Source organism: Hemibagrus wyckioides, linkage group LG13 (assembly GCF_019097595.1).
Source record: "Hemibagrus wyckioides isolate EC202008001 linkage group LG13, SWU_Hwy_1.0, whole genome shotgun sequence".
NCBI classification, from domain to species: Eukaryota; Metazoa; Chordata; class Actinopteri; order Siluriformes; family Bagridae; genus Hemibagrus; species Hemibagrus wyckioides.
In genome coordinates this window covers 20188062-20196393 of record NC_080722.1, presented here as the reverse complement: position 1 = coordinate 20196393, position 8332 = coordinate 20188062, and the positions used below count along the sequence as shown (strand labels likewise).

General features: G+C 39.7%; 1 pseudogene; it reads left to right on the top strand.

Annotated features, from left to right (window-relative positions):
- The first annotated feature begins 288 nt into the window (after positions 1-288).
- LOC131363531 (7-methylguanosine phosphate-specific 5'-nucleotidase-like) lies at positions 289-8059 on the top strand (annotated as a pseudogene).
- Positions 8060-8332: the final 273 nt, after the last annotated feature.

Here is an 8332-nt window from a genome sequence, read left to right as displayed (position 1 = left end):
ATCAAGCCCTCGAACCCCAGGCCTTTATTGCTGTGCTTTTTTACATCCGTACATCTTTTTTACGTTACATCATCCATCAACTCAGGTCCAGGATCCAGATACCTTACTTCCTCTCACATTGATAATCTGATTACAATAGAGATATTTCAAATAAAATCAATTTAATAGAGTTAAATGTTTATCTTTTTCAGCTGAACGAGGCGACGGTGCGTATGAGAGACCGAGGACAAGTGGAAACCATCATCAGAAACATGCAGAGAGAAGGAGCTTCTGCACTGCAGGTACTGAGGAAAACAATCAGGAAATACATGATATTTAAATAAAGAAATATAATATTAGATTAGATTCAACTTTATTGTCACTGCACATGTGGGCACAAGGCAACGAAATACAGTTAGCAGGTCTCCAAGTTTGGTGACTAACTTGGAAGGGATGACTGTTAAATGCTGAGCTAAAGTCCAGAAAAAGCATGCTGGCATAGGCGTCTTTATTGTCCACGTGAGAGAGGACTGAGTGCAGCGCTGTGGATACTGCGTCCTCCGTGCTCCTGTTCTGACGGTAAGCAAATTGATGAGGGTTAAGGGTAGTCATTAAAGCAGGATGCAGTGGAGTTTTTTGGTACAGGCACAATGGAGGTGGTCTTAAGGCAGGTGGGCACAATACCTTGGGCTAGAGACAGGTTGAATAAGTCCGTTAGGACCCCCGCCAGCTCCCCAGCACATGCTCTGAGGATGCACCCGGGGATACCGTCAGGCCCTGCAGCTTTCCGTGCATTGATCCTGCTTAGTACTGCACTGACATCATTAGTGGAGAGTGTGAGTGGCTGGAAGTCCATCGGGAGCTCGATTTTGAATGCTGGCTCCAGATTATCCCTTTCAAAGCGAGCATAGAAGTTTTTTAGCTCATTGAGAAAGGAGATATCAGTAGACGGGGGTGAAGGGTTGATGGGCCTGTAGTTGCTAATGGCCTGAATGCCCTGCCACATCTGCTGGGGATTGGAGTTGGAGTGTTCTTCAATACTTGTAGCAGTACTTGGCCATCTTAATGCCCCGCCTCAGATTGGCCCTGGCTGTACTGTAGGCCTGTGCATCACCAGATCTAAAGGCGGTGTTGCGGGCCTTCAGTAAGAAGTATGATGATAATTTTACCATTTTAAAATCCATTCCTTCAGGATTTCTTGATTTTTGCAATCACATACTTTATTGGAAAATAAATCAAACTCATGATATTCAGAGGAGCCTGAAATTTTAAAAAATAAACACAGATTTGTGCAGTGACGTGGCGTTTGACTTCATTACAACAGACATTCAGCCAAAGCCAAACTGATTCTACAAATTTAAGCTGTTTTCCTGCAAAACAAAGTATTTTGGCTGCAGAAATCAACCAAAATCCTGGAGAGACTGAATAATGTTGGTCTTAATGTGACTCTGGAAGGTGTGAAGACGAACATGAGCAAGTCCACTGTTTCAAAATGGTCTTAATTCAAACAGCTTCTTCAGTCTGGAGGGAGCAGACTGATAAAGTTGCTCGGGGGAGTAGTGAAACATTTCAATCTAACTAGAAAGAATCCAGTTGACATGAGTCAACTTCCAGATAACCACACCTGGATTACTGAGAATCTTCACAGATGTGGTCTTAATTTCTCAGACTTGAAGCAGAGAAAGGAGAAGAGGAGAACAAAACCTTTCTTCCTCCTAGTTAGACTCCAGTAGGTCTGACTGATCAGCTCGGTGTATACAGACTGTTGGTTTCTGTGCTTATCTTGTGCAACCCGTTGTGAATTCCTCACCCAAAACACACACACAGAGACACACACACACACACACACACACACACAGTCCGGTCCTTACCTGATCTCAGGTTAACGTCTGAGTGGAGTTTGACATGTTCTGCTAATGTCTGTGTGTTTCCTTAGGAAAAAAAAACATTCATGTAAGAGGACTGGCTACACTAAGTGTGTTGTGTTTAGTAGGGATACAACAATACAGTTAACCCACGGTTCAATACGTACCGCGGTTTTTACCCACGGTTTTCGGTTCGGTTCGGATGGCTTGGCAAATTAAAGGTTTTTTTCCATTATTCTTTGTTTAGGTGACAGGAACAGTAAGTATGTTAAGAAGAAAAAAAACTGGTTTTAGTTGCAATTCTCTTTATTTTACTTAAATGCAAAAATCAACTAACACAATGAAAGTGTACTGAAAATAGTGAGGTATAAAAATTAGCACTTGTATGACTTTATTACAGGAGACGGGTTTGGACAGCGCTCTTTTTTCCCCAATCCGGTATGTAATGACCAGTCACTGCGGGATAACTCTCTGTAATGACCAGTCACTGTGAGATAACTCTCTGTAATGACCAGTCACTGTGGGATAACTCTCTGTAATGACCAGTCACTGTGGGATAACTCTCTGTAATGACCAGTGACTGTGGGATAACTCTCTGTAATGACCAGTCACTGAGGGATAACTCTCTGTAATGACCAGTCACTGCGAGATAACTCTCTGTAATGACCAGTTACTGCGAGATAACTCTCTGTAATGACCAGTCACTGCGAGATAACTCTCTGTAATGACCAGTTACTGCGAGATAACTCTCTGTAATGACCAGTCACTGCGAGATAACTCTCTGTAATGACCAATCACTGCGGGATAACTCTCTGTTACCCCCGAGGTCCAACTATCTGTTATTAGAGTAAGACTTTGTGCTTTAGCCGATTCGGTTTCGATTTTTTTGCGCATTTTTTCATAGAGGTCGGGAAAAAAGGCCGTGTCGGTAGTGTGTAACGCGGTTCGAGCACTTTTATAAGTTGCCGAAAGCCCGCATCACCGATCACAGAATACGGCTGCAAATCTTTAGCAATTATTATATTATAATTATTTTTTGTGTCTCTCGGAACCAGTTGTGTCTGAATGCTGGAAGGAATCAGATAGGGGACTGTTGTTTTTTGGGTTCCTGTGTTACCTGCTCTGCCATCCTGCTTCCACACAGTGATATCTCTGGGTGATGGAGCTGCAGATGTTGGAAGTATTTCCATGTCAGGATGTAACTCGTGTGTTACACTGCTTAAACACAGTTATTTTTTTTTGTTTAGCATCTTTGTTTCATCGGCATCATAGTCCACAGCAAATCCGAAATGTCCCCACACCACAGATCTGAATCACGGAGCTGCTTCCTCGTGTTTCTGTCTCACTTCACCGCTCTCCAGGGTTAGAGTGAAATCTGACACCAGCATTACTAGCATGGTTACCGCCCCTAACTTTAGCACTCACTGATTGGATATTTACTCACGGAGAGGCGTGTCTGTCTCAGCATGTAGACATACAGTACAGTCAAACACAAACAGGTGGTTCAGAGAGTAATAAAACGCATGGTTATTATTGTTTTAAGGGAAAACCGAAAAACCGCGGTTCACATACGTGTATTGAACCGTGGAGATCGTACCGAACGGTTCAATATTATACTGAGTATTGTGGCATCCCTAGTGTTTAGGTGATCTCTGACTTCGACATGATACTCACCAGATTTGCTCATGAAGGGAAACGCTGCCCTACAACACATAGTGAGTAAACAGAATAAATGTTGTTGTTGTTGTTGTGAACGATGTAAACAATGTGAACGGTTTCTTGTTAACTCTTACATGAATCCCCTCGGAGCTGCAGCGGTCACTCAGCATTAACACACGGCTCTTTACAGAAGTGTTTCCTGATTGGTTAAATGATGTGAAGTAATTAAATCAGTCTAACGGTTTATTATTTTTATTTTTCCTCTTCAGGTATTCTTCACAACACCAATCTGATTAGTGAGGAGTGTAAAGCGAAGGTAAACAACCGCCAACGTTCATGACTAAAACTCGTACAAAACTTTGAAGAGAAGAGGAATCAGACTCTCAGTGTGTGCTGCTCTTACAGGAAAATAATCAGCAGTGTGCAGTTACTTTTATTCCACAGTGAAGTGGACTGTAAGGTAGTTATTAGAGTTAAAGGTCTGATTAAATAATCACTTGATCATATAACTGTATCATACAGAATGGGTTCAGATCTGCCGTGGTTGGGTTAATAAACAAATGCCTTTATTAAATCTATATAATGGCACACGTTTGATGTGATTATTTACATTATTGGATTATGAATGAAAAAATAATATTGTGCTACAATCCTAAAGGAAGCATGGAGCTTTTATTTGTTTATTCATTCAGGCTTTTATTTGGTCGTTTATTCAACTGTTTTTTTTGCTGACCTCATACTGTTTGAGACTCGATTTCCTTTTTAGGAAAAATGTATTTATTTTTTAATTCGCCTGTTTTATCTGTGTTTTTCCCCCTTTTTATGCAGATGTCGAATTTGGTGGCTCATTATTACCCCATTGAGATCGACAGCTCAAAGTCTGTGGAGGAGAAAATTCCTCACATGGTGGAGTGGTCAGTGATCACGCCGTCATTAACACTCAGATTCATTCTGCTACATTTTATTTCTTACTCAATTAACAGAATTGTGACAAACCAGCCTTTAAAAAACTGTGTGTGTGTGTGTGTGTGTGTGTGTGTGTCAGGTGGATGCGAGCTCACGATTTGCTCATCCAGCAGAAAATCAAGAAAGTCCAGCTGGGTCAGGCTGTGAAGCGCTCGGGTGCCATGTTGAGGTATTTTACCCATGATGCATGATGTTTCTTATAATTCACTTAATACTACTTTGTGTATTATCAGGCTGCTTGCTCTCGGCCAATCAGAACATGCTGTTCTCTCTCTTTCTTTCTTTCTTTCTTTCTTTCTTTCTTTCTTTCTTTCTCTCTCTCTCTCTCTCTCTCTCTCTCTCTCTCTCATATATATATATATATATATATGTGTATATGTGTATATGTGTATATGTGTATATGTGTATATGTGTATATGTGTATATGTGTATGTGTGTGTGTGTGTGTGTGTGTGTAGGCTAAGAGTCTTTCTTTAAGGTGCTGAACCAGAACTCTGTCCTGATCTTTTCGGCTGGAATTGGAGATATTTTAGAGTGACAGACATGGCGTCTCCGACCCGAACGTTCGCGTCTTCTCTAACTACATGGACAACGACGATAAAGTAATCACTCTTCAGCTCAGACACACGTTATACAGATACTTCCTTCCACACCATTACGACTTCATTTTAAAGCCATTTTAGACATGATCTCTCTGTCTTTTGTGTGTGTGTGTGTGTCAAGGTGTTGCATATGCATTTAAGGGCGAGATGATTCACTCGTTTAATAAAAAGAGGGAGCTCTGCAGAACACACACCAGTTTATACACGATCACACCAACGTCCTGCTGCTGGGAGATTCACTGGGAGACCTGGACATGGCCGAGGGAGTGCAGGACCTCAAAAACCTCCTGCGCATCGGCTACCTCAATGACAAGGTGACACGCCTATAGGAAACACCCATGGGACACACCCACAAAATGTCTGGGCTTATTTCAACACATATCAAACACTAACTTATCATGACTAGATCACAGTGTTTAATAAAAACTTTAAAAAAAAAAATCACTGTTTAATTTTGTTGTATGTTAGTTAAAAATTAAACCTTTTTGTTCATATGTTAAATAAAACAATGTTAAATAAAACAAAAAAGTAAATCATTAAATAAAACAATGTACTTGACCTTTTGTTATTTGAAATGATCTGATGTTTATTTGTAAAAACTACAAACTCTGACTTTGTGTTTAATAGAAATGATTTACTGTCTCGGTGAAAACGAAAGCGCAGCCTCCTTCAGTTCTGACTGAATGTGTGAGATGTGATTTTATATATTTACATATGTACAATATTTAACTAAATTGTTTGTATCTTGCTGTGTGAAGGTTGAGGAGAGGAGGGAGGCTTATGTCAGCTCTTATGACATCGTGCTGGAGGAAGACGAGACGCAGGACGTTCCCAACGCAATTCTCAACTACATCACAGCGGGGGAAGGCAGTTAGAAACATCACCTGCATGATGAGACGCCTGATGAGATGCCACACTCACAGAAACATCACCTGCATGATGAGACGAAGAAACACCTCACTGTCAGAAACGTCAGAAATGTTCCTCGTCTAATTGCCATCCATCATTCGCCATTCATCATCCATCATCCCAGCCACCGGTTAAACAGGAATAAGCTGAGGGTCATAGGTCAGTGAGACAAACGGACTGATAGTAAGTCGTCACATACTATCATCAACTCCTAGTTTTAAATTATTCTCCTTTTTATGTCATTCTTTGTACGATTTTATAAATTGGCCCAGTTTCTCTCGATCTGAGGGATTTTTAATTTTTTTTAAACATTTCAAGATATTTTACCTGTTTCATTAAAACATCCATCTCATGTATGATTTACAGAATATAAAAATCCTTTACATCCTCTTCAGTGGACACTCCATCCTCATTAGATTTTTGTTTTTTAGTTTTTTCTCTTTTTTCAAACCTTCTAATCTCTTTGACAATCTAAGATGTTTAAAATACTGTCCAAACACACACACACACACACACAGACTGAGGACATTTTACTATCCAGAGTAACAGTTGCATGTCTTTTCACACTTTATACTGTCTTCTAACTATCTTCTTACTATGAGGAAACATTTTTGTGTGTAATGTTAGATCACAGTTTCACTGAATGTTAAATCCTAAATATTAAAAGCTGCAGTGTGTCGTGTTCATGTCCCTCTGCTGGCCACCAGATGAACTGCAGGAACCTCTCAGCTTTTACACACCAAAAGTCATTTATTCAGATCATTTTACATAAAACCACCGACACTGCAGAGTCAACAAAACACTTTTTTATACAAAATGAAAAAAAATAAAGTCTGTCTCCTCATTCCATCTGTATGGACTGAAGAGTGAAGGCCACATTATTGTCTAAAGTTTAAAAAACCCACTTTAGTTACTGATCTATTCTGTTCTTTTTTTATTTTTTTGCTATTAGAAAAAAGAAAATCCTGAGTGATTTTCAACTTCAAGAGGAATTGATTTACTCTCTCTCTCTCTGAGTGTGTGTGTGAGTGTGTGTGTGTGTGAGTGTGTGAGTGTGTGAGAGAGAGAGAGACTCTCACAGTTCTTCATGCCGAGTTTTTTCTTTCTCTGCGTCTTCCTCCACTTTGAGTTTCAGTTCGTCTGCTGTGATTCGTCCGTCTCCGTTCCTGTCCTGGTTTTTAAACATGTCTCCAATGACGCTTTCAGGATCCTGGGCCGGTTTCAGACGACCTTTACCCTCTGCCACTTGATGCTTTATGAACTCTAAGAACTGGAGAGGAAAAAGAGATGAAAATAGAGAAGTTAAATGTGGTGATATTCAGGACTTTTTCGAGCACACAGATACTTTGGAAGTGAAAGTCTGAACTGAGATCTAGGAAAAGTAATGCTGTTGTAGGACAAACAGTGAAGCGGTCCATCTACCAGTACAGGATTTAATTATCAGAGTGAAACACAGTAATACAACTGAAATATCAATCTGCAGACTTACAGGAGACACTGTAGATTTTAGATTTAGATTTTTTTGGCCGGGAAGTGCCAAACAAAATAGCAAATCCGAAAACACAACAATTCAGACCAACTGGAAAAGGTAGTTACAGTTTGTGAATGGAATTCTTACCGCTGTTTGGAAGAGACATCTGTCACTCAAGATATACAGGAAGTCCAGCAGGCTACAGCAGTAGAAGGTTAGTGTGTGTTTGTGTGTGCGTGTGTGTGTGTGAACGCAGCTCTGCTTTTATAAAATTCCTTACATCATTTAATCTGGAATAGTTTTGTCTTACAACGTTCTTCAGGTGTGTTTTCAGAGATAAACTTTATGCCATGATACGCTATCACTATATCCAGAATCAGGTTAAACTCCTGGGATATTGATCTGGTCAGTTAAGTAGCAGAGAGGGTTTTTAATCAATGGCAGCATGATAAACAGGTTTACATTCTTTACACTTTTTTTTTTACAGTTTACAGAAATTTACAGTTACAAATAAAGCATTCCATAAAGTGGTGAACAGTGTTATTTATGGTGAATTTCTGGTAACCACACCTGCCGGTATTTGCTGTAAAATATAATACTTTTTTTTTTTTTTTTTTTTTTTTTTTTTTTTTTACAGTCTGTCATTGTGAAGAATGAGACCTCAGAATCAGTGACAAGCGTTTTTTTTTTTCTCTAAAGCAACCTAAATGTGAAATGTCCCCTCAGAGTGTCATTTTTTTTTACATTTTTAAATATTGCGTATATGTTTAAGATTTATGTTTTTTATTTATCAGAGAGAATCCTGGGAAATAAACCCCACATGATGTCAATAAGCTGTGGCCTCAAACCACATCACCCCATTTCCTCACACTAATAAGTCA